This window comes from Gymnoscopelus microlampas (assembly GCF_963454915.1).
Source record: "Gymnoscopelus microlampas genome assembly, chromosome: 10".
Classification (NCBI taxonomy): Eukaryota; Metazoa; Chordata; class Actinopteri; order Myctophiformes; family Myctophidae; genus Gymnoscopelus; species Gymnoscopelus microlampas.
In genome coordinates this window covers 31,621,180-31,647,361 of record NC_139947.1, presented here as the reverse complement: position 1 = coordinate 31,647,361, position 26,182 = coordinate 31,621,180, and the positions used below count along the sequence as shown (strand labels likewise).

The following is a 26,182-nucleotide window of genomic DNA, read 5'->3' as shown; positions in this document are numbered from 1 at the left end:
ATGTTATCGGTTTTATCGGGATGACGTCATAATTCCTGATATCGAACCGATAATTATCGGGCCGATACTTATCGTGCACTAATAATTTTATCGCGAATTATTTTTATATTTTTCTCTGTTGTTGGTGACAACTCTAGTGCGTCCCATGGACGCCACGACGGTGTCATGAATGCGTCCTTTCACAATATTGTGCGTCAGCGACGCAGGACGCAGGCCTATGAGCATCTCTGCTCAGTGCGGCTGCAGAGTTCATGTGCAACATCTTGCATGCATGGCTGTGGCTTTACAGTTTTCCTTCGCCGTGTCTGTAGGTCACCCCCAGGGACCCCCAAGGGTCTCCAGGGACCCCTAAGGGGGGGGGGGGGAACGCGGACCTCCTTTTTTTTTTTTTTTTTTCATCCCATGCTTTTGGACCCCCAAAACTATTTTTTTTTTTGGGGGGGGGGGGGGGCCTGCGCCGTCCATCATGTCATTCTTTCTTGTTTTTAAACACGTCCTCACATTGATTTATCTGAGACTAGTGGTGTGCAGGAGGACGCACAATGCTTTTGATCAATTCATTATTAATGTTGTTTAATGTTTAGTTGTTTAGCATAAAGAATGCTTCCGTACACTATAGCTCTATGCAAAGTTATTTTTATTTTTTTAAGGTAAAGCTAATATTTCTGTCCATTTGTATGTGTAACCCTGGTGGTGAGAAATGAGAATGCAAAAGTCAGTACAAAAATAATAATAATGGAGTCTGCACAATGTTTTTAGCACTCACTGTTTACTGTAGAGGTCAGATCAATGTTTTGATCAGGATCAATAGATGGCGCCTCGAGGATTTTATCATCTCAAGTATGCGGCCGACGGCCATAGCCTTAAGAGAGGCTCAGAGGCCGTCTGGTAATCAGAAGGTCACCAGTTTGCCTCCTTTCCCCAGTCTATGTGTCTGTATCCCTGAGCAAGGCACAACTTCTCCCCAATAGCATGCACTCATCATAACCATCTGAGTAGCCATCAACTGGGTGAAGCGGGAATATATGGTGTCCAAAAAAATAAAAGAATTGGGCTAATACAAATGCAAGCAATTTTGTAATTTGCACACTATACATTAGTTTCCCACAATGTGTCTGGCAAATAGAATGTGCAGAGCACCTGAAACCCTGCCCATTTTCACAGATAGCCAATCACTGTGGAAAAAGCAAGTACGCCGCCCTGATTTAGCCATCTGAAAGAGGGATTCCCACAATATCCTAACATTCTAACAGCTGTTTGGAGGAAGCGTGCCATGGCCTTCAGGCCAAAATGTTTATCTCAATTTTATATCAAAATCTAGATTGCCATGAAATCTGCTCAGAGCATTCATGCTCACTGGAGAATGAACCTTAACCATTGAGTGATGTCATGATCTTTCCTCTGTGTCAAACAGCACACTGTAGACTTTTAGTTATGGTCATTTATTTTCATTAACTTAGAGCTTTTAATGTTGTTTGATATGTGTTATCCTTCAGTGAATAGACACAATATGTACACATCCCAGCCCCTACGCACTCCACAATAATATTAATCTTTTCTCTCTTTGTTTCTTTCTAATATTATTCATCCTGTTGTGAGGGTCTCTAAGGATGGCAATGTCAGTAGGTTCAACCCCATTTGGTCCAGCTGTAGCATTCTTGTCTTGTTTATGTATGTTCTCTCTATTAGACTTCTTTGGCATTATAGGAGTGCGTAAAGCACACCACACAGGTCCAAACTGTATACTGTAGATCTACCATACAGTATGTTGAACTTATTAAGATTAAGTACAGGGTACAGTATCATGTTGTTTGACAGAAAAGATCATGACACAGTATTCATCAAAGCACCATTTGGGGATTTGTTTTACAATACTTTGAATGTTTATGTGGGATTGTAAAGAGAAATAAAAAGCCTTTCATAATGTTCAAAACACAAGTCTGCTTTACTCAATTACTCAAAATAACCAAACATTCACACAGCTTCATATTTTGCACTAAGAATTTGTGAATAAATCTGTTCTCAACTTCAACATGGTCAAGGGTTTGCCAGAAAGTGCAATGTCTTGCTGAGTCAGAAAGCAATGAATAATTTCTGTTGATAATGCAAAACGTGACAATATTTATTCCATGCCTTCATTCATAATGTGACTTTGAATGGCCTTACTTAAAAGTGTGTGAGGTTATCTGGCAGAGAATCCAATTTGGCTGTGAACAGACAACTGGCCGAAGTTCAATGAACTATTACAAATCGATCATACTGTAGGATGACTTGAAATAGGACTCTAGGGAGGCATTGTGGCACGGTGTATTTACCGGAGAGACATGGACGCAAACGTAGATGCATGTGTACTCACTCAGGTATTCACACGCATACGGCATAGGTACTAACATAACTGTAAAGTGCCACTGTGTTTACACAGTGGCACAGATACATGTAAATGCATTTGAGTATGCACACACAAAGACACATTCAAGCACCCATATACACAAGCATTCACATTCACTCACATGTACAATGTACTGACTTTTATCTTTTTATTGCGTTTTTTTATAGCACCTTAACTAACGCCCATAAGTATATCATGCACAGTATACGTCTGCTGCTATGCTCACGCACCTTTATATCTTATCTCAGGTACCATGTGTAAATATGTAGATAACTTGTTTGATCTCCCCCACTCCCACTCTTCTTCTTCCCTTTCTTTTTTTTCTATGTAAATAACGATACGATGGGAACTATGCACAAAAACAAATCTCTCCCCTTTTTTTACTCCTGTAAACCTGTGATGATGTGACAATAAAGCTGATTCTGATTCACACACACACACACACACACACACACACAAACTATCAATAGCGAGTCTTGTAGTTGTACATGTGACCCTTACCTTTACCCTTAGGGCAAGTCCTGTATACTATAGTGACAGATTGCACAGAGGTTACGTATCAACTGAAAGGTAATGGAGTTCGCTCTGGAAACACCATTTCAATGTCCACCATAACCCTTTCTAAGCCCTCTCCATTATTAACAAAAGCCCAGGTTGAATGTCTGCAACATCTAAACTGTCACAGATAAGGGGACATTGCTCTGTGGGAAATGTGGCATGTAATTCCATTATATTCACTCTCACAGAGGAAAACCTTGAACCACCTTGACAAGAGCCTACCAAAATACAGTAGATATTGCACAATTTCCCCTTAGGTGTTGCGTTCACAACCGCAAGATGCAAAAACACAAACCATACTTGCCCTTTAATGATAAAAGTGAGGGGGTGTAGACAGAGCAGACAGCTTTTGAGTGCAGTAATAGGGACACCATTACAATGCACACACCAGGGAGGCTGAAATGGGAGCATTAGAAAGTGAGGAGAATAAGACCTGGATGAATGGATGGATGGATGGATGGATGGATGGATGGATGGATGGACGGACGGACGGACGGACAGACAGACATGAGTTTGATAATCATGTCGCCACCTCCACCTTCAGCCACAAATGTGAGAGTAGAACACACTCAAAATACATACATGCAACTATGCAAACAACCCCCCCCCCCCCACACACACACACACACACACACACACACACACACAGGTATGTACACACGCACACACGCACGCACGCACACACACACACACACACACACACACACACACACACACACACACACACACTTGCTGCTAATACCACGACAATGATGCAGAGTGTAACACTCAAGAGATATAGGCTACATGCTGAAATAAAACGAAATGCCAATCTTTGGGTTAGCCTATGGCATTGGCTGGATTGGAGCTACAGGAGTGAGGGTCTAGGAAGAGAACTAGTACAACAGATGGATGTAATACTGATAATGGAGAGATTTACAATCTCACATATTCAAAAGTATTTAAAATGACATGTCTCAATAGTGTGATTAAATGGGGCATTATCTTAAATAAACATTTTAGCACTGTTCAACATTATTCCTTGCCAATGACATATTCTCTGCATGTGCATTTAGCATGGGGATCAAATAATATTTGTTTATGGCAGATTATCATAAAGGAGACATAAGGAACAACCCATCACCCCACCCCCCCTCCTAAACCCATTGCATTTTAAGCATTTAGCAATCTTATCCTGTATCTGAAACTGAGTTTTAGGTGGCTGTTGTTGTGGTAGTAAAATAGACACATTCCCCAATGTCCACTCCCATTATTATTAGGGTTTTGAGTTAGGAGCACTCAAGGTTATGAAAAATGCTTAGACTAGGCTATACTTTCTTGTATTACATAAACATTTAGATTCAAATACTGAAAGTGGTCGCTTGGGTGGCGCAGTAGTAAAGTCCCTGCCCACCACACCGAGATTGTGGGTTCAAATCCACCATGGTGTATCCAATTGCCCCCGTATTCGGGGGAGGGAAGCCAGGCGTACTCCTACAGGCTGGGGCGGCACCTGTCAGCGGGGAGTGTTGGGCGGGAGGAGTAGGACGAAGGCCCTACATCCTCCTGGTGGGGGCTCCTCACTGGCAGTTGAGTCAGTAAGATACAACAGCAATGTCAACACAGATATGTGTGTGGGGTGGATTTAATTGGAATAACGACTGTATTGGGGTAAAAAAAATAAATGGCTACAAAGTTTCGGGGGGAAAAAATAAAATACTGAAAGTGAAAATGTAGGCCAAGTAAGCCTACAGGAAACTTATTTGAATCCTTGTGCATTAGAGCCTTAAATATCCTAAACTTAAAACTCATTGAACAGATAAAAAACAAGGAGAGTTGGTCACTTTCGAAATACACTATCTAGGCTGTCTATTATTCTATCAATCACCCTTGAAGTTAAATTCAATTAAATGTCAGTTAAATATTTCACTTGACACAGCATGACAGAGGACACACATTTGGGGACTGTACCCTTTGCCACACCCGGCGACAACACTCCCCACTTCAATTAGCTTCTATTCTCTATCTGGTATAACAGCCCGAGTGTTTCTGGAGAGGATTCTTACAGATCCTTATTATGTTCGACCCAAACATCTAAACTGTTTCCTCTCAGAACGTAAGGCTTAAACACTACACAGTCCTGTTCTCCAAACATGGCCAAAAAAAGGTGCACCTGCTCACTGTTTAGCTGGCTGCCTACTGGGCCTAGACATGCATGAAAAAGCAGGATGCTGCCCTGATTCCGTTCCATGCAGCTTATTAAAACGGCTTATCGACCATATTGCTCGGATTAAAGCAAAAGGCAACACCCTCTCCCTCTCCGTCCATCCACGACACTCGAGGGACAATAGCGGCATCGTCGCAGACGGAGCAATGAATGACAGTACGAGGTTCTGTTCATACAAATCCATTCCTGATGGCAGCATTAAGACGCTTCCCCGTCGGGCTACAATGTCATTGTGTCCGGTTCTTACACGAGCATTGATACACACAGTAGCGACCCGGCAAAACGCAGCCTACACCTGTGTGTGTGCCACTGTCAACCTCATTCACTACTAACAGCGTCAAAATGCAGGACGATCTGCGATCAGCCTTACCTGTTCTGTCAGGTCCGGGTGTCAAGCTTTAAATCCGGATTTCGACCATTGAGATAACAGGCAGCCGCCACCGCCCCGGAGCGCCGCTTCTCTCGGTCACGGGGAGAGATAGGGAGATAAAGCCGGAGCAGCTAGAGAGAGAGAGAGAGACAGAGAGAGAGAGAGAGAGAGCCACAACACACCGGCCAGGATGGCTGTCTAGAAGGGCGAGGAGGAGGAGAGTGGAGGGGCGTAACAGCGGTGCAAGGGAAGGGAACTCCTAGACGCCGTGCGTGATGCGTAGAGTAGACACATCTCCCCTGCACATGACGCCCAGAATGCCATGCATGCACACTAGGCCAGTGGTTCTCAAACTTTTTCATGCCATGGACCCCCAAACTGATATGTATGTGGCCGCGGACCCCCCCACCTGAAAATGTTGTGCCATTCATTCCTGATATTTTTTTTCTTCTGTTCAGTCAACAGTCAAAGTCACTATAACCACTTAAACTGTTGACTATTTTCTAATAATAATAATAATATCTCAACTTGATATAGTGCTTTTCTAAGTACCCATGACAATTTACATAAATATTTTGACGGTGGCATGCAAAAATATCCGATATTAGCTATTTTTGAATTATTTTTATTCTTTATTATTTTCACCTAATGACATGGCCAAAATAGGGATGCCAGGTTGAAAGTGGTTAACAAACCATCAAACCAATCATGCAGAATTCCTCCACTGTGCTGAGCGTGGGCCACCTAATCACTCTGCCCTAGTGATTTAGGCATGGCCCAGGCGTCCAATCAAGGCAATAAAGAACAATACTGTGGTCCACCCCTGTCAATGCCCTATCTGTAGCCCTTGTCAGTTATTGCAAATTCACATGCAGTTTTGATGCAATAGGCACCTGACATCATTAATGGCAAATCGATGCTCACTTGCTTTGCATAAATCTAATAGCTACTCTTTACTGACACTTGCTGAGGTTTGGATAGATTTATTCTGCCAATATGAAATGTGATGGATCCGGAAGGTTTAACGTTTTACAAGCTGCACGTAAGCTTTATTCCATTTTGACTCTCCTTTAGAGGAGTCTGTCAGTGGCGAAATATATAAAGTGTAGAAAAGATCTATTGGCATGTACAGTTGAGGGTAATTCAGCTCTTAAATGATAGTACTTCTTCATTTCCCTCCTGCTCTATAGAAAGAAAATGCATTACTGCCACTACATCCTATAATGACCTTGGCCATAAAACATTTACTATGAATATGATTTGTGAAGTATTCAGTACTTAGTTTCCTTTAATTACACGTCATCCTTTGACTGACTGTCTGACATACCAACATCAGCTGTCTGACTCTGAATGACTATAGACCAGTGGCGCTCACACCCATCATGCTGTAGCTGCGTGCTTTGAAAGACTGTTTTTAAAGCACATGAAATTCACTCTTCTGCACCAGCATCAGTATGCCTGCAGAGCAAATAGATCCACAAAGGATGCCATTACCACAGCCCTCCACACAGCATTGACCCACCTTCAGCAGAAGGGGACATATGAATATGTTTTTTTTATGTAGCTCTGCATTTTCTATTGTCCCCAGCAGGTTAGTCAGCTAAACTTCTTTACAACCTGGGTTTCAGGACCTCCCTGTGCATGTGGATCAATGGCTTCCTATCCAATCATGCACAGACAGTCAGACTCAGTCCTCACCTCTCCCCAAGCTTTTACCTTCAGCACCACAAGGCTTGCTGAGTTCCCTTTTCTGTTCTCTTTAGATGACTGTCCCCACACACCTCTCAGGAATAACAATTAAATTAGCAGATAGTGGTGGGAATTATGTCAAACGGTAACAGCTTACAGAGATGAAGCAAGGATGGTGTACAAAAAACAATTTACTGTATCATTGAAAATGAAACAAGACTGGGTCAAATCCCCAGTTAACGGTGTAGCTTCCACATGGATCTCTGACATAATGTTGATGATATCATATTGATTTTTGAATAACATTGTTGTTATTCAAAAATCTGTCTGACCGCGAGACATACAGATATAGATATTCGTGGTTTTTCGGTTCTCAGACACCGTTGGTCCGATAAAATTTCCACTTTGGGGGGTATGGGAACCGACTTCACTGATTGGCCAACTTGACCCGTCGACTTCACTGATTGTCTGAGATTTGCATCACGTTGCATCACGCTCAGCCACTATAAGTGTGGCATGTACAATGGAACAAATAGTACAAGATCTGTGCTCATGGGTGAAGGAAGGCGCTGTGAACGAAAGTGGCAGTGTGAAGCAAAACGCGAAGCGTGTGGAGCTGACAACGGGTACAATTACTATATCAGATATCAGGAGTAGTCAAACGTCTGAGTAGATTTCGACAAACTTGTCAAAATCTCACATGCAAGTGAGAAGTGTGTAGGATTACACACTCTCTCTCTCTCTCTCTCTCTCTCTCTCTCGATCCCTCTCCCCGTCCCTAACAATCCTGTGACTCCTAACCCCATCCAAACCCTGTCCATTGCTAGCCCATCCTGCAACTTCCTGCAACTTCGGACAGGTCGAAAACTAACCAGTCCGTGGAGCTGCTCATGTCCTTTTATCACTGCTCCATAGAGAAAATACTAGCACACGGTTGTACAGCATGGCATGCTAACTGCAATAGCACAGCAGACAGGAGAGCATGCCAGAGTGAGAGTCATAAGCACAGCCCAGAAAATAATTGGATTCTCCCTGCCCTCACTGGAAGATACCTTCAGATCATGCTACGGTGCCAGAAATATTCTGAAGGATGCAACTCACCCCTGTCATCATCTCTTTTCTCTGCTGCCAACTGGAAGGCACCACAGGGCCAAGGATGTCCCAAACAAACATTTAGTGTCAGACCCTACTCAACAGGTCCCTGGCACCAACCTCCAAAAGAGACAGTGGTAAACACCCAATAGATTCTGGACCGGCCACGGCCCCTGGCTTGGCCAGCCTTCACAACTGGGGCCGCAGCCCAAACCCACTGTGTGCTTGTAAAGTGGAGCAAACAATGAAACACATCACCGACACTTGCCCCACCTCCATACAGCAGACCAGGAGGTGCTTAGCTTGACTTTGCATTTGCTAGACGATGGCCTCATACCAGCACCACCAGGCTCAAAATGAGCGTTGTTAGCTTTTAGCCTAGAGCCATCACTGAAATAAACTATATAAAACACTGTCCCCTATACCACCACCACCCCAACATCATCATAATAACACTTCACACCACAGGACTAACAATTGGAATAGAATTGTTCCATACAATGACAGAATGAGCATACTATGCAATAATGGTGTGTGTGTGTGTGTGTGTGTGTGTGTGTGTGTGTGTGTGTGTGTGTGTGTGTGTGTGTGTGTGTGTGTGTGTGTGTGTGTGTGTGTGTGTGTGTGTGTGTGTGTGTGCGCGCGCGTGCATGTGTGTGTGAATGCTGGAAGAACCATTTTAGAAGCTGCACAGAAAATGTACGATGACGTGAATTGAATTGAATTGCAGAGGCAGCAGTGTGATGAGTGGAAGAAAGTCAAGTGGGTGATGTATTGGGCTGGTGTATGTACGTAACAATTTTGTACAAATGTAAATATGCACACAGGGAAATAATTTCCATAGCAGTGGCTAATAGAACTGGCAAAGCTGAGCTGCACCATCACTTAATCACTGTTGCATGCATGGCTCAATGTTTGCAACAAAGGAGAGAGCCCACACTGGTTTAAAGTAGAAACAATATGTTTATTAAACTAAAGGCAAAGAATTAATGAAAATGTACAAAGGTCAGTGTCAGTAATCAGTAGTGTTGTGTATGTATGCATGCATTGCGAAGTAGTGTGGATGCAAAAACATAGCAAAATAAACAAATCAAATGCAGTGGGCCATGCAGACGCATGGTGGCTGGGGAGACAATGAACTCTGCCAGAGCAGCCTCTTAAATAGAGGAGGAGGCCAGAAATACACTCCCTCCTCAGAGGGACCCAAACCGGACACTGCTGGGAAAACACACACACTTTAGTAACCAGCAATCAGACAATTAGACCCCAATGTGTAGGATACGAGAGAGAGAGAGAAGACAGATTGAGGCCCGTCACAATCACCACATGGAGATGATAGCTTGCAGACTCCAAGGATCTGTTTGAAATGATGTTGTGTGCGATATAGATCTGACTCATGCACAAATAACCAATGAAAGACTACAGGTTTTATCCCTACAACAGTTCAGTGTATCTGTCATCCACTTGTCCTGTCAAACTGATATTGAGCAAGACACAATGTCCGATTAAGTCAACTAAATCCAACATAAAGCACTTTAAATGATTCAGTGCACCATAGCTCTCGAAGCACAAGGACACACAGCTTTGTGAACTTTGTCTATTGGTCAATTTATCAATCCTGATGTTGAAGAGAAAGAAAAGCTCTCCAGTCTACATTGTAGCAGTATAGTCCTCACAAGCCTGCAGTGCGTGTATACACATGGGCCTACATGTGCACCAGCATGAACATGTGGTTCACTTAAGGGTCCAGATGTAACAGTCCAAAGTATGCTACACCAGGGGTTAAAGTGGGCTAGCCTGTTTTTGAGCGGTGTAGCCGCTCCTATAAGTGGGGTTGGGACACCTCATTAGTACACCCTTCGCTGTACTGTGATTGGCTCATAATAGCACACCCCTCTACATTAGTACACCCCTAGCTGTACTGTGATCGGCTGACTCTATTGGCTGACTCTATTCAGCACTGTGATTGGCTAGCGAGACACATGATGAAATTAATAACCTATAAATAGGACTATGCACTTAAAAAAAACACAACAACAACAAACTTTTTTAAGTGAGCTTCCATCACTGTGATGACCACAGACCACACCTCACTTCACACTGGGTGTGATTTTTTTTTAAATCCCGGGGTATATTCCAGGCTAGTCCAGTTTATACCATGGGGTATAAAATAGCCTAGCCCAAAATATACCCCTCTAGTCCAAACTACGCCCCCCCTGTTTTTAATTCATTACGTTTATCATAATTATGTTAGTAATGCATTAAGTAACATCTCTTTAATCCAGGTTATAGCCCCCTTGTGTTTTTCATAAATAAATCTGTATTTCAAATTCCAGACAGACATGTATGTGGCCACATTCCAGTGAGATAAAAGCAGAATCTGAGGCTGGTTTTGTCTAACTTGAATGGGGGTCAAGTACTACAGGCAAACATCATAACATAGAGTAATTGCTTCCCCAAGGTTCTGTGGGAGTCCACAGAAATGCAATAACAATAAAGTCAATACAATAATTGGTTCTTTGGCCAATGTTTTGCATTAGTGAACATGTTGCACTCTGCCTAGGTCTCGCCTCCCTCACTGTCTTTCTTCACTCCATTCCTCTCTGCTTCTCTATTCTCTGTCCTGTCTACCTGCCTCCATCTGCTGCTCTATGGCCCTTGATGTGTATCATGTAAGTCTTTTCCTCCATTAGTTACTGGTTTTTGAGGTAGTCACTGTCCATGGAGTGATAGTGAACCTTTCTGAGACATGAGACTAACTTCAACTGTACCTTGATGGACCTGGAAAAGCAGAATGGTTCTCTCTGTGGTTTTGCATGGACAGGATGGTGGAGAAACCAACACATCCAGGGGAGTAGTGTTTGCTTTATGACAGAAATAACTGGTGTAATCCACAGGAAATTGATGGTTCTCATGCATGCATGGTCAAGCAATATGGAGTACCTTTTGTTCTTATGCCACCCTTTTTACCTCCCAAGGGAATTAAACTCAGCCATATGCACAGCGAGAGCGCTACTACACGATGTAAGCAACAGACTACAAACCAAACTCACAAATGTTGAATGTACAGATGTACTTTACTGCAAATTCTATTTCTGATACAAAATGGCAGTCCCCCCTCCTTCTAAAAATGCCATATTGCATATTCCCCACTGCTGCTAAGTTTCTTTGAGTTTTTTGCTGACAAAAGTAAAAGTTCCCTTTACCGAAGGTCTAGAGTGTGGGTTTTTCCTGTACTTTTTAACCTTATCTTTCTTGTTCTTTTTTATTTCAACAAAATCCAGCATTATTTTGTGTATACTATATTATTGTTGTTGCATTTTGGTGTGTTTTTATTTCAACAAAATCCGGTATTATAGTATTATTAGTAACCATAATACATGTGTACATGCAAGACTAATGTTTTTAATATTAATGACACTCAGTTGTGCATTGTTGAGTGAGAATGAATTTAGTATTGTAGCCTTTGTAAGGTAAAGGTTAAACTTTATTGTCCCCTAGAGGACATTTGTCTTGGCGCAGGGCTGCAGACAGTTGCTTCACATAAAAAACATCATGAAAACGAAGTGCGTTTGATACGGAGCAGACAGTTGCGTCACATAAAAACATCTTAAACATAAAATACATTTGACTGTACATTTAACATTAACAACATGGCAGCTTAAAAAGAAACTGAGAATTAAAGTACCAGAATGCTAAGTGCTTATTTATTGCACAATGCTCTATTACAGGATTTAACATTAAAGTTCAGCAGCTCAATCACTTTGATTTACACTTCGGCACATGGAGTCTTCTTCCTGATGGCAGAGGTTCATATTCAGAGAAGAGGGGATGTTGAGAGTCTGCAATTATCTTCGTTGCTTGTTTCATGACTGCCAGTTCATACAGGCTCTGTATGGGCTAACCCTATTACCTTCATAGTTGTTTTGTGTACACTGGCAAGCCTGCTTTTCAATTGCAATGTTAGGTTGCCAAACCATGTTGTAATTCAGTATCTAATGATGATTGTAGTTCTAATATCTTTTAACTGTTATCGCTCATAACTGATTCAAAGAGGCCTTCTCTTACAGCCAAAAAAGGGAACAAACCTCCATTCCAACAGTTTCTCCTGGACATGGTGCAAATGTACAGTACAATGGTAGTCCAGATACTGTATAGCTGTAAAGTGGGACTTCTGCAATGAGGACAGTATTACATGACAAACACAAATGTTTATTTTTCTTTTCTTTTTTTTAAGCACATACAGCTGACACATATTTGGTCCATAGGGGTACATGTGTGTTTTATACATGTTTTCAAATAAATACTATTTCAATGTTCAAAGATTCTAGTAGTAGCGGCCGTCAGTCTCGAGAGACCATGTTGTTTTTCCTGGTGCAGGATTTCCATCCACCTGTCAGGTATAACCTTAAGCTTCACGCACCCAGTGAAGCAAGCGGATTGTGGCGGAACAGCACCTTTTGGGCTGGGGGCTGCCCAGCTTAGGCGGGCGGTAGCTGTTCAGTCGAGACTTAACAATCTCTCCCACCGTCAGGAGCAACCCCTGGCGCCTCGCATTTACGCCAATCAAGCGAGGCTTATCACCGGTAGACTGCTGCTCCCCGTGTTGTGCCGTCGCGGTGAAGCGACGCTGGAGTGTCCTCTCCAGTGCGCAAGCCTGGGTTTCAAGGTATGGGAGACCAGCTATAACCCACTTAGCAGGTCCCCCCTCTCCACTCTGCTGGTGGGATCCAAGGGAAAGGCAGAAGCCAATACAGCTTGGCACCAACGTCGTCGCAGGAGTTGCCGGAACGTTGCTTTGGATAGCAGCGGACCACCTGTAGGGACTCCAGCTCCTGATTTGTCCTTGGGGTTGACTCCCGAAGCCCATCCCGTATGTAGGGTATTGCCACAGGGCAGTGGAGGTTTAATTTTGGAGTTTCCCTTCTCCTAGGCGGGTTGCCCTCCCAGGCTTCTGAGCCCCACCTGCCCAGAACTTCACCGTAACCCTGGTTTGGGGGCTGTCAGGTACTGAGCCTTTGCCAAAGGCCGCCCGGAGGTAACAGTGGTTAGGGGTACCCTCATTCTGTCCCCTAGGTCCAGGCCCCCACTGTCGGATGCAGTTTAACGTCATGCCCAAGACGGTTCAAAGATTAAGACATCTCAAAAGCCTTGACCCAACTTAGTCATACTTGAACAAGGACAACTTTTAATTTGAAAGTCATATTAGACTAGTGTATTGTGTATTGGAGATATTTGCTTGTTTTGTGGCTATATGAAAGTTGCTAAATACATGGCCTGTCTTGGTGGCTGCTCTTCACAAATGCACTTCGCTACATTCCTGTGAAGATGATGCTGATCCCGACACTGTTGGGGTCGGTAGTTGAGCTGAGAGCCACTGCTGATCCTTGTCAGGGCCGCTCCATGCCGTCTTCTCAGCCATTGCACCCTTGCAACAGGCTCAATGGTAGGAGCTTAGAACAGAGTTTTCTTTATAGCCATTCCACTCTCCCTTGGCTGATATCCACCACTCTGTTATCCTGTGTGCATCAATTGCACAACAAGTCTGTAGTCACACCCAGCCCAGGTGTGACTGCTTTGGGGGTAAAGCACCCATGCTCTCCACTGCAAAGTCTGGGTTAAAATCCATTGCGGTACATTCAGTTTGACGAGCGTCTAAACACAATTGGGCCGTATTCTGGGGAGGGATGCCGGGCAGAGAGGGTGATCTTTGTCGCTGCATGTACTCCTAAAGGCTGGGGCGGCGCCTGTCTACGGCAGTGGTTTTCAACCTTTTTCACATCAAGGTCCATTATCTATTCAGCATTTGAGCCACAGACCACCGTTTGATGAGATTTAGCCTCTCAGACCCAAGACTTGGTTATAGTTGGATAAGATTTTGTCCACAATTCCATGCTGTATTGATGTGGCACCATAACAGGCAAACGTTGATCAAAATGACAATTCTTTAATTAAGTAATGCAGATGTTTAACAATAATTTAACTCTTGAGAGCGTAAAATGAAACCAAATGGACCCGTAAGGGTCCATTTGGTTTCATTTTACGCGGTTAAAGATCTAATAAGGGTCCCTTTGGCTACCAACTCTCCATCATTTAGCTGGGGACCACCTGGAACCCCCTCAAGGACAACTGGTGGTGGTCCCCGGACCACTGGTTGAGAGCCACTGGTCTACGGGAAAGGTTGAACAGGAGGAGCAGAGTGGAGGCGCTACGTCCTACCAGTGGGGCTTCTCACTGACAGGTAAGCCAGTAGGGTACAACAGCAGTGGCAACAGAAATGTGTGGGGAGGAATGAATTGCCATAAACGCCAAAAATAGGGGGGAATTGGAGGAAACAAATTGTCTACTCCAAATTTTAAGAAAAGAAAAAGCGGGTAAAAAGTGTAACTGTTTAAATCAGCCACCACCCACACACTGCTCTATAGACAGTGTACTGGCATACAGTATTGCAGCATGATATGTATCCTTCTATCACCGCTCTGCAGAGAATGTACTGACATACTGTACATCACTGTATGCTTATGTTTGATACTACTCATTTGTAGAGCTTGTAGATCGTCTATTTTCTGTACGCAACACCGTCATACAACGAAATATAAATCATGCTTAACTGCTCAGCAGCAGACAGGGTAGCTCTCCAGAGTGATAAAGACAGGCCAGAAAATAATTGGATTCTCACTGGAAGACACCTTCAGATCTGCCTCTGCAGACGCAGAGCTCACTCCTGTCACCATCTCTTTTCTCTCATCTGGGTTGGAAGGCACTACAGGGCCTTAACCACTGCATCCCTGGCGTCCCTGCTATGGGCATGTCATATCCAACATACCAAAAACAGCTGATCTACAAGTTCACAACGTGTCGCAGTGAGATGTTGTGAGCTATTTTTGTTGTTTGTCAAACGACAAAGTGAAGTCAATTGAATTCAAGACAATTTAATTTAAAGCTGCACTTTGTAACTTTCCTCTTCTATCCTCTTCTAGCCTGCCTGCTTGCTCAGGGGATACATTTAATCTTGAAAATGTATGTCAGATCCTGTGTCTAGGTGAGACCTGACCTTTTACACAATCTAAATGTCTCAATAGAAGGGCAGGGAGACAAAATACAACCATCCAATTGTATAAGTTATATTGTATACATACCATACACATTGGACAAAATTACTTTTTATTCCTTAAAAAAAGATACATAATGCCGCTTTAAGCAACCATACATTTAATATAATAACAGCATGGCAGCTTAGACATGCTGTAAACATATGAATAAAAACAGCATAAAATATAACAGAAAATAACATAGCCTACATGAGACCAGCACCTCCATGGTTCATGTTCCATGCTCATGTTTTCTTGTGGCGCAATACCATTTGTAACATTTGGCTTGTGTATAACAGGCAATAATGTTTTTATAAGGAGCAATAGCATTGGTTCAGTGTAGAATTGGCTTTTGATATGCCACTTATTTTATTGTTGATGTTCTATTGTTGTCGTTCTTTGTGGGCAAGTGTGTGTGTGTGTGTGTGTGTGTGTGTGTGTGTGTGTGTGTGTGTGTGTGTGTGTGCGTGCGTGCGTGCGTGCGTGCGTGCGTGCGTGTGAGAGAGAGAGAGAGAGAGAGAGAGAGAGAGAGAGAGAGAGAGAGAGAGCTAAGTGAAGTTGGATGAACCATTTTAGAAGCTGCACAGCAAATGTTGTACTTGACAATAAAGGGAATTGAATTGAATTGCAGAGGCAGCAGTGTGATGAGTAAAAGAAAGTGGGTGATGTATTGGGCTGGTGTATGTATGTAACTATTTTGTACAAAATACTATAATTACCATGCTTAAATGGGTCTCCCAATGGCTTATAGAACCCACAAAACTGAACTGCACCAGCACTTAATCACCATATGGAGATGATAGCTCGCAGACTGCAAGCCCAACGGCATAAGGATCTGTTTGAAATGATGTTGTGTGCAATATAAATCTGACTTATATTACTGCAAAAATGACCAATGAAAGATAATAGGGTTGATCCTTACAACGGTTAAGTAAGTGTGTCTGTCATCAGCCACTTGTCCTGTCAAGTTGATCTTGAGCAACGCAAAATGTCAGATTAAATCAACTAAAAGCCAACTAAGTGCCTCGGAGCGCACAGTAAAGTGCATAACAGCCTGCCTCTGCCTTTTAGCCCTCTGAGCACAAGGACACAAAGCTTGTTGTAAACTTTGTCTAGTGGTCCATTTATCAAGCCTGATCCAAATTATGTTGAAGAGAGAAGGTTGTCCACATGATGGCAGTATACTATCATCACAAGCCTGTGGACCAACTACACCGGTCTGCCTCATCATCTCCACTCATAATGGTACATTGTCAGTGTTATAGAAGCAGGAAAGCTTCTCCCCATTTGGCTTTGTAGAGTCAGTTACTCTGAAAGCCACTAATTTGCTTTGAAGATGCATGTTAACTGTGTAATTACATGATATTACTAGTAGTTATGCTGCAATTACACAATGTTTGCTTAAGGACAAATCATTGAGGAACAAGAGTGACCACAGCTTTACTGCTTGAAATGCCCGATGAAAGCTCAGTCTTACATAAATAAAACATTTGGTACAGTTAATATTTCCATGTTTTGGGAGAGAGCTGCACCATAAATCTCTACACTGTAGCCTACTGTTAACAGGACTTATTTTTCCTTATTTAACTTGTCGTACTCCCACGACACAGACATATCCCCTGGAGGCAGGCAGAGAGCACAATGTTTCCCTGAGAATGAGAGGAATGTAATTATAGAGGAAATCGTGTTATCATCAGGTCCCTTTACAATTGATTTATGCTTGCAGCATTCTGTGAGAAAATGTGACACTAATGTTGAGGCTTTTTAGGTCTGGGCAAATTAGTAAACCTAAAAAATGTATGAACTTTCTTTTTTTCCCAGGGTGTATGACTTCTCCAGAACTCTTAATGCCGATTTATACTTCATTTTCCGGCGGTGTTGCGGCGCCGAGAGACATGCTTGACTTTTTGTTGACATGTTGTTTTCCCTCAAGGCATAGGCCTACAGGGAGGGCACAGCTAAGCTGGGGGCATTTCCCCTTAGATATTATGGTATTCCCCTAACATCTCTCTGATCTCAGTATTAAACTGCTGTTAATTTCTATTATTAATTTATCATGATATAATTGCACAATAAATTGTGAAGATCCATCATGTCTTTACTGGCTTTCATACAATAGAGATTATGGGATTCAACTCTATGATGTTTGTATTCCTGAGTTAAGTGGGACATAACATATTGTGTTTTTGTTGACCAAAAGGAATTACATTTCTTACTACTTGTCAGGGTAGATTTCATTATTAATGTATTAATTAATTGATTAATTCATGAATTAATTCATTCGTTGGTTGGTTCATTCATTCAACCTTCAAAATTCAAATGAATTTCCAGATACATGTTACCATCATGGGAGATAAGTGATTTCCCAGAAATAGTGTTGGGGTTCTTGTCTCTGGGAGGATGTGTGCCTCTGATGGGTTGGGGTTTGACTGTCATGGGACCCCTCTCTCATGTTAGAAAAGCAGAGCATGGAGGTCCACTCTGGCAGTGGCGTTGAAACTATGGGGCTGACGGGGCTGCAAGCCTGCAACACCCCTAGCAGCGGAGTCTATGAGTATTATTTTAGATTTAGCAAAAAATAAATAAAACAAATTTACTCATTGATGCACAGTGAAGACATCAGTTCTGTCTAAATGGATATATGGCTGCACATTTGCTGCACTGCTAACCTATTTACCATATTGTTAAGACATATCCGGGTTGTAGAGCCTGCTTACTGTATCCCGTCATTTCCACGGTCACATACTACATGCACGCACATAGCATTCCTGTATCCGCTCTAAGCTGGATATGCAAACTGCACTGAGTTATTCTAACCTTTGGCAATTCTTTGACCAGTGCCTGATCATTCTACCTCTGCCAAGTCAGGGTGAAACAGCAGGATGGGGGACGTGGGATGGTAAGGACCACGAAACCTAAGACACAACACCTCTTCTACAAAATGCTTCATCTCACAAGACCACATGAGAAACTCAAGGAGATTCATTACTTGAAGGGGTCAAGGATCATGATGGGTCGAGGATGTGACAGTTACGGATCAGGTTGAGGGTCGGAGGCCAGCAGAGGTGGCCTCTGATCTCCCTATCGGGTGGAGGTGATCAGTCCTTACAGGGTAAACAAAGCAACAGTTTGTTGAAGTTAGCATTTCCTTTAATGCAAAGTGACCAGAATTAATCATTTCAGAAAGAATTAGAGGGTGGCAAAATAGTGTCCACTTAAAAGCATTGTGTTGTGTGATGTGTTGTGTGAACTGCTATTTTGTCTCTTTTTGCATTATAAAAATAAAAGAATGATTTGAAAATGTTCGCCTTATAATGATAATAATAGGGACACCATGGTTAATGAAGGTGTCTACATGTGTGTCTCATGTTACAGCATGAATTGAGGGCAAATAGCGGCAGTCTAAAATCAGATTAATCTGCAAAAACAAAACAAAAACAAAAACGGTTGGAGAATACAGTATGTGCATGAAAGAAAACTGAATTTGAGGTTAAATGCAAACACTTGGGTTTGCAATTGCCTTCCCCTGGGACTCCAAATGACACCCGTAAGTGAAGCCGCAGTTCAGTGGAAACATAACATAGCCACAACATTTTTCACAGAAGACATTTCGACAGGTACATTCAGGTAATCATGTTAATTGTGGGTGTGTTTCATTGAGTGTTTCTGTGTGCCAGCATAAAGTACACTGTACAGGGGCTGTCCATGCTGCCACAGTAACACCTACTGTATATGAAAAAACGTCCACAATTACCTTCAGCAATGTGTTTACCACTCAAAATATCTGCTGTGAAAAGGTCTCTCGTCTATTCCCTCCCAAAAATGGCGCATGTCACCCTACAGTATAGGGTATTTGAAATTCCGTGTCTGTGAACAGCCTTATTTCCTTTTGCAATGTTCCTGATGAGGGCAACTGAATTATTTTCTGTTTATTCACTGCAAGTTAATCTCTATAACAACATTAGCTGCACCTCTAAAAAATCTGTGTTTTTGGTTTTGGGTGAATGGATGTTTTTGAGTAAAAATGTTTAACAGAATGGAAGGAATCTGTTTTTGGACTTATAACCATTAGCTATTCTTTTGGAACAATGTTACGTCTCATTTCAAGACAATTGACCCGCCAATTGATCTCTGAACTTACAGAGGTTTCGCAGAAGCCCAAAAGACACAAAGCACCACAGCTATTTTCCACAGCTACACTGTGTCAGCCTTTACCATCTGGACCTGGTCCTGCATCGCATTATGTGCTCCGTCAGAAATGCACGTGTTGATGCATGCTTTCTGAAATGTGACTGATCAGCTGCCACGAATTTGTAACTTTGACACTGTGGGGGATTGATTTGAAATTCCTTTTTGTTATCCTCAAACTGAACTTGGCATCACATGTCATGACCTGTAGGCCTAATTGTTAATGCAGTAGGTGTTAAGCCAACATTGATTCAATTATTCAGGTATTTTGTTAAAGTGTTAATGACTTTGGAGAAAATCCAAGCAAATGTCAAATAAAAAAAATAAAGCATTTGTCTGTTGTACGATATGGCTCAAGCTTGGAAGGCATTGATTTTGGTGGATTCCGACCAGTTGAACTCAAATTAAACTTACTTGGGGGTTATATACCTTGACCCCATTGGCTTGCCTGATTTGACTAAAGATAGTCACAGCATCCAGCTCTGCCCAGTAGCCTATGACAAATGCAGATATACATATAGATATATACACCTTTTGTAAAGCCTCCCTTGAACCTGTGTTTTTTAAATGTTAGCCTTTGAATATCAAGCAGGTCTGCTGTCCCTTAATGCTGTCCCTTAATCCCCAAATACCTTAGGTACTGGGACATAATTGGACCCTAAATCTACTGCTCCAAGAGCAATGAAGAGATTATAATGCAGCAACACAAAGGGAGGAAATCAATCTGTTTATCTAAGTCTGCACCAGGGAAAGGGTCTGTCCTCGAACTACAGCAGCATTGAGTGATCTCCATCTGTTAGAATCTGGCAAGGTGTACTGAAGCAGTAATGACAACAGCCTGACGTTCCTCTGGAACATGATTTATTACTGTTAATCATTGAATAGTTTGTCAAACCTCTGTCATTACCCCAAGGCTGTGTTTCATAAGAGGCTTGTGATAGGATTATTTTGTGCTCATTATGGATTAAACAGATGTAATATTATGTGGTTTGTTAGCTTAATTTCAGTCTATATATTTTCTCAAATATAGGCTATAATTTGCATTTGTCAGTAGTATATACTTATGTACCCTACCCTTTTCCCCTATCTAGCTTGTAGGTTGGCTATTTTCGCCAAATGTTTGGAACGCCTGGGTTCAAGTGGTTAACTAATTAATTGACCTAATCTGCTCTCTGCCATTCAACTAGTCGCCCAATACTACACACAGACTCTAATATTCAGAAGATCTCACGAAGTTTAATCATTACACAGTGAATAACAGTGAATTACCTAGTTTAAATCCTACCATCCTATCCACAGCTTATAGTTGGATGTGTCCACTGTGGTTTTGGATGTTAGCACAGCAAAGCTTGTGTTCCAGCCTCTTGAGGTATTATCTGAGGTATTATCTGAGGTATTATCTGAGCATTGTCAATAACATTCTTGTAACTACCTGTCAAGTTTTTCCTTTAGGCATTTCAGACTGGAGGATTGACAATGAAGCATTCGCAACCATAACACCAGAAGCAGTCTGGGACAGACAGAAGTTAAATACACTTGGAATGCATAAAAAAAAAATCTAATCAAGACTGCTATCCTGTTGCTTAGCAGATATTGGCAATAACACAGGGCTCTGTTCATGTCTTAACAGTGGCACAGAACATTACGTAAACCAGAACATTTCCTCTTTCTCTCTTTCAAAATAAATAAGCAAGCATTTAACAGTGTAGTGTCGTATATTTCGGGTCCGCCTGGTAGACAGACCAGATACCACAGTAGCTCCACATCCAACCGTGGTACTCATTTTGTATTTTGATTTATTTATAATTTTAAAAAATCCATTTGTCAGAATCAATCCTTTACTTCAGAATTTGGTATCCAAACTAATAATGTGCATGTCAGGAAGACACTGATGGGATTTAATTTCCTATACATAAAATTGTTGACATTCAATCACAGCTCAAATTTAATGTCACGTATTATACAAAAATAGAAGGCCAGTTCATATCCTTACCGGGTACTGTGCCAATGTCTGTAGTAACCACAGGTAGCACACAAATGGGGCATTTGATGGTCCCAAAGTATTTTCATGCTCCAGTGCTTTTTATACTGTAGTTACACCACATAATCTGGCCCATTTTAAAGATATTTTTCTTTCCACACATCCTTATCATGGATGAGCAGTAGATGTCTGGATGCACATAATAATGATACTCTTTAGACTTGAACTTCAGCTCAGATCCTCGCCAGAAGTTCCAGAGCCCATCAGTGTCCCTCACATACAGTAAAACCCTCAGGTCCACAACAATCTCACTAAAACGGCCATACTCTTGGTTTCTATTACAGATGATAGCAAAACAAGATGTCTTATTTTTCTTTCAATGGCATGCTACATTCATCTGCTACATTTAACAACAGGATCCAAATATTTTTGGGACTTAATTATAAGTAAGACAAAATTTTACTTCTCAAACCAAAATATAATGAATGGCTCTGATTCAGAAATTAAACAGAAGACATCGAAATTGGATACTTGAAATGTATGAGGACCTTCTCAATGTGAGTATTGAGTAATTGTAATTATAATTACACTGTCATAGGCAAGAATTTATTAAAGCCCAAAGGCTGAGTTATCTATGTATTAATTTCCTGAAGCGGGCTCAGTATCTCCACAAAATCCCCCTCATCTCATAACAGACAAAATGTCACAACATGTACAGTTTCAGTGAGCATCATAGGGGCAGGCAGGCTTTTCTGAACCAGGCTTTAACTGTCTCTGCTTTTACTGACAGTAGCCTACTAGAGAATGTCATCATTCACAAAAGCGTATGAGTACTGTACGTACCCATAGAGAAGGGACACCTGATGTCCACGGTTGATGTGCACTTTGTCCTTGTTCCGGAAAGAATGTCCTGGTTTGTTTGGGAAGTGAAGGCTGAAGTCTGTTGACACATTAATGATAGAAACCCAAATGAGGGTAGATTACATTCACGGGAAGAGAAAATCGTCTGTTGGCGTCGTCGGCGACCGCATGATCCAGATCTGTCAAAATCATAACTGTGTGGTCATGAAAAACATGTTACAAAAAGTGATCATGACAGGTGTGAACTTTGTACAATGCTGTAAAATAATGTTACGGAAAGAACTTTGTACAATGCTGCAAGTGTACTTTACCTCTTATTGGTTTATTTTCAACCCAAACTTTTTCGAAAATCGGTACACAGTATCTCTATAGTCATTAAACAAATCTGTCTTTCAGATTTTTCATATTCCATCCTGATTGGCTAAGAATGGCTTCCTAGGTTTGCAGGAGTGCTTTTGAACAAAATGCCTCAAATCATGAATACAGAGTGCTATTTCCATGACATTTTGCACGTACATTCCCATTAGGCAGAGGAAGAAAATGTTCTAATCAGCCTTATGGTGGCGCTATAACAGGCCAATTCGTGTTTTTACCTACAACTGCACCAATCCATGTAAAACTTTGTACGTGCACTCCCTAGAGGCCAAGGAAAAACCTTTGCCCTGCATTTTTCACATTTACGTTTTATAGCGTCACCAGGAGGTCGACTTATTACTCCTTCAGATTTTATCCAAATTTCACGCTAATCGCCAGACATGATCTCTATAGTCATGTGATCAAGACGGATCAGATTTTTCATATTCCATACTGATTGGCTAAGACTGACATCTAAAGTTTGCAGGAGTGGCCTGTTTGGAACAAAATGCTGCAAATCATCGCAGCTTCCGATTGCAGTGACACTTTGCACACCCATTTTCACTACGTTGAGGAACAAATGCCACCCTTTGAACATTGCCCTATTACAGCGCCACCAGGAGGAGGCCAATGTTTGCGAAACATTTGTTTTTATATTACTCCTACAAATGTTGTCCAAACATCACATAACTCGCTACATATTATCTCTTTAGTCAAGTAATCAAGATGGATCCGTCCAATCCGTCCATTTTCCCACATTCCAGCCTGATTGGCTAATTCCGAACATTACTGGCCCACACTAACCCACCTGACCTGGCGGAGACCTGTACTCGAGGAGCACTTTTTCTAGTTGTTTATGGCATGGCCATTAGCATCTTGTTATCCATTGAGTGAGTTCATCATGATACAATTTCCTCACACCTCAATGTAGTTAGATTTCTATATGCAAAGATGAGATTTTTAACAATGTCAACACAATCTTAGAAACACACGTTTCTTTAGTTGTTCAATGTGATGTCAAAGCTTACCTGCCTTGTCTGTTGACCTCTACCTCACCTATTGCTCATCTTTAGAAGGAAGCAGATGTCAGTGGTGCTTCAACTGATGCAAAGTATGGTTCACTGACTGCTAATGAGACCTCCTGCTGTATGGTATGCAGTGATGATAGGACGAGAGTAAAATGATACATCATCAGCCAACAACTGTCAATTAAAATACAGATACATGAACAAACAAATAAAACCCAAATAGATACTAAACAGTTAAACTCAATATGTGAAACCGTTTTATTTTGTGGTTCCTTCCCTGTTTACTGTATAATATCTGTCTAGTGTGTACTGTATACTATGCTATTTGAATATATCTCTTTGAATTCTTTGAACACACTTCCCTGCCCTCAAAGGCTGGGAGGCCTGAGAAACCTTAGAATCATCTCTACTCCGTGGACTCAGCCTAATCCGTTTCACATTCCGAATGCCTCCACAACGTGGTGCCAATTTGCTCCAAAGCGCAAGTCTCGGTTTTCATTACAGTCCCCCAGTCCTCAAATAAATAAAAAAAGAGAACACACACATGTAAGATATTGAGCTGGGCTGGCATCTCAGCGCCGCACATTCAACATGTTGAACAGGTGGAGGATTTCCCTCACAAAGCACGTGGAAGGTTCTGTACAATGAATTTCCTGAAAAACATTCCTGTTCTCTGGATGTTGACTAATGTCCTGAGGTGATAACCAACTATGAGCATCATTGGATTAGAGCTGGAATGCTGGCTGTGAGAGGGCAATTTTCTCTGACAGGGCAATAGCCATATTCTCCAGTGAAGATGTCCTAATTGCATCATTGACCTGACAATACATGCCAACCCCCCACCCCCTCACCCACGATACCACCTTTGCAGGGTTTTTGAGAAGATTGCTTGATGAAATTGCTTGATGCTCGGAAAACTCAGCTGATTAAGAACCTGCAAAATGTAATTTGGGGCTATTTTCTGGAAGCTCTCCCGCTTAGTTGATGATCCACTCATTTAGTGAACCTGCTCTTCTTTTATCTGTAATGGACTTGGTGCAAATGATGTCGATGTTGAGCATTACCATTCTGGGGGTGGGGTGGGGAAGGGTTTCGGTTTCGATCTTGTATTTAAGATTTTACACCTTTAAAAATGACAAATGTAGACAATAAATAAACATCTATCGTTCAGATTGTTTGTGAAATGAAATAGGTGTGTGTGTGTGTGTGTGTGTGTGTGTGTGTGTGTGTGTGTGTGTGTGTGTGTGTGTGTGTGTGTGTGTGCGCGCGCTTGTGTGTGTGTGCACTTGTGTGTGCGTGTGTGTGTACGCGCATTAGGGTCCTCATGCTCACAAGGAGCAGTCTTTGGGAATGTCTGAGCCACCAGGCCCCTCTGGGCAGCAGTGGCTCAGGAGGTAGAGCGGCAGCTTGGGAATCAGAAGGTTCCCGGTTCAATGCCCGGCTCCCCCCGGGTTAGTGTCGAAGTGTCCTTGAGCAAGACGCTGAACCTCTAACTGGTCCTGATGAGTATGTAGGTGCCTTGCATTGTTTCCTCTGCCGTAGGTGTGTGAATGGATGAATGTAATGCACATTGTAAAGCAGTTTGGATAAATGTGCTATATAAATGCACTACTCTAAACTCAAGTGATTTATCACAAGATACTAGGTTAGCATAGGGAGACATATTGCAATGCAGTGATTCAAATTATATTCCTGCTGCCTAGGAATGTTCAATCAATATTTACAGTATGTGTAACTCCGTCTGGTGCTAGAAGACGTGGAAAATGGCTCTTATAACATCAAAATGTACAGGCTTGTGGACCTTCTTTGACAATGTAATGAATGTATAACTGACAGTACTGACAATAGGAAACGTTTCAAATATAGTGTGTAATAGATGAGCATACTGTATGCAACTTAATATGGTATGGTGGTGTGTTTACGTACACAGTTTTTCAGATTATAATTAATAAATTCTTATTCTGGATAAGCCATATAGTAAGTGCACCCATTTGACTGTGACCGGTTACAGTGGTTTGGTACAGAAGTCGCGATTATGTTAAGACTGTCCTAGACACTGCTACAGAAATGTACCTAACTTTGAAATGTAAAATAAATGGGAGGATATCGTGTGGGATTTTGGATATCATCGTAATATTGTGATACTAGAGTTTCGGGGGGCTACGCCCCCCTCAACCCCAGCCGCGCACGGGGCCCAGCCGTGTGTATATTGGGGGACCCAAATCGCCGGAGTGAAACTGTGGAACATTTTTTTTGAAAAAGGAAAAAATTTGAAGAAATAATATTTGTTATGTTTCAGGGGGTCCACAGGGGGTCCGCGGACCCCCTGATGGTCCACTGACCCCCTGTGGAGTGTTGGGACGCGCGGGGACACC

General features: G+C 42.1%; 1 protein-coding gene across 1 annotated transcript in view; it reads right to left on the bottom strand.

Moving 5' to 3' along the window:
• LOC311054184 (band 4.1-like protein 1) overlaps positions 1-5,619 on the bottom strand; it is a gene marked incomplete at its 3' end in the record, with an annotated part of 65,384 nt that extends 59,765 nt beyond the window's left edge. Inside the window, exon 1 of the mRNA XM_084070062.1 lies at positions 5,524-5,619. The remainder of the gene's footprint in view (positions 1-5,523) is intronic.
• Positions 5,620-26,182: the final 20,563 nt, after the last annotated feature.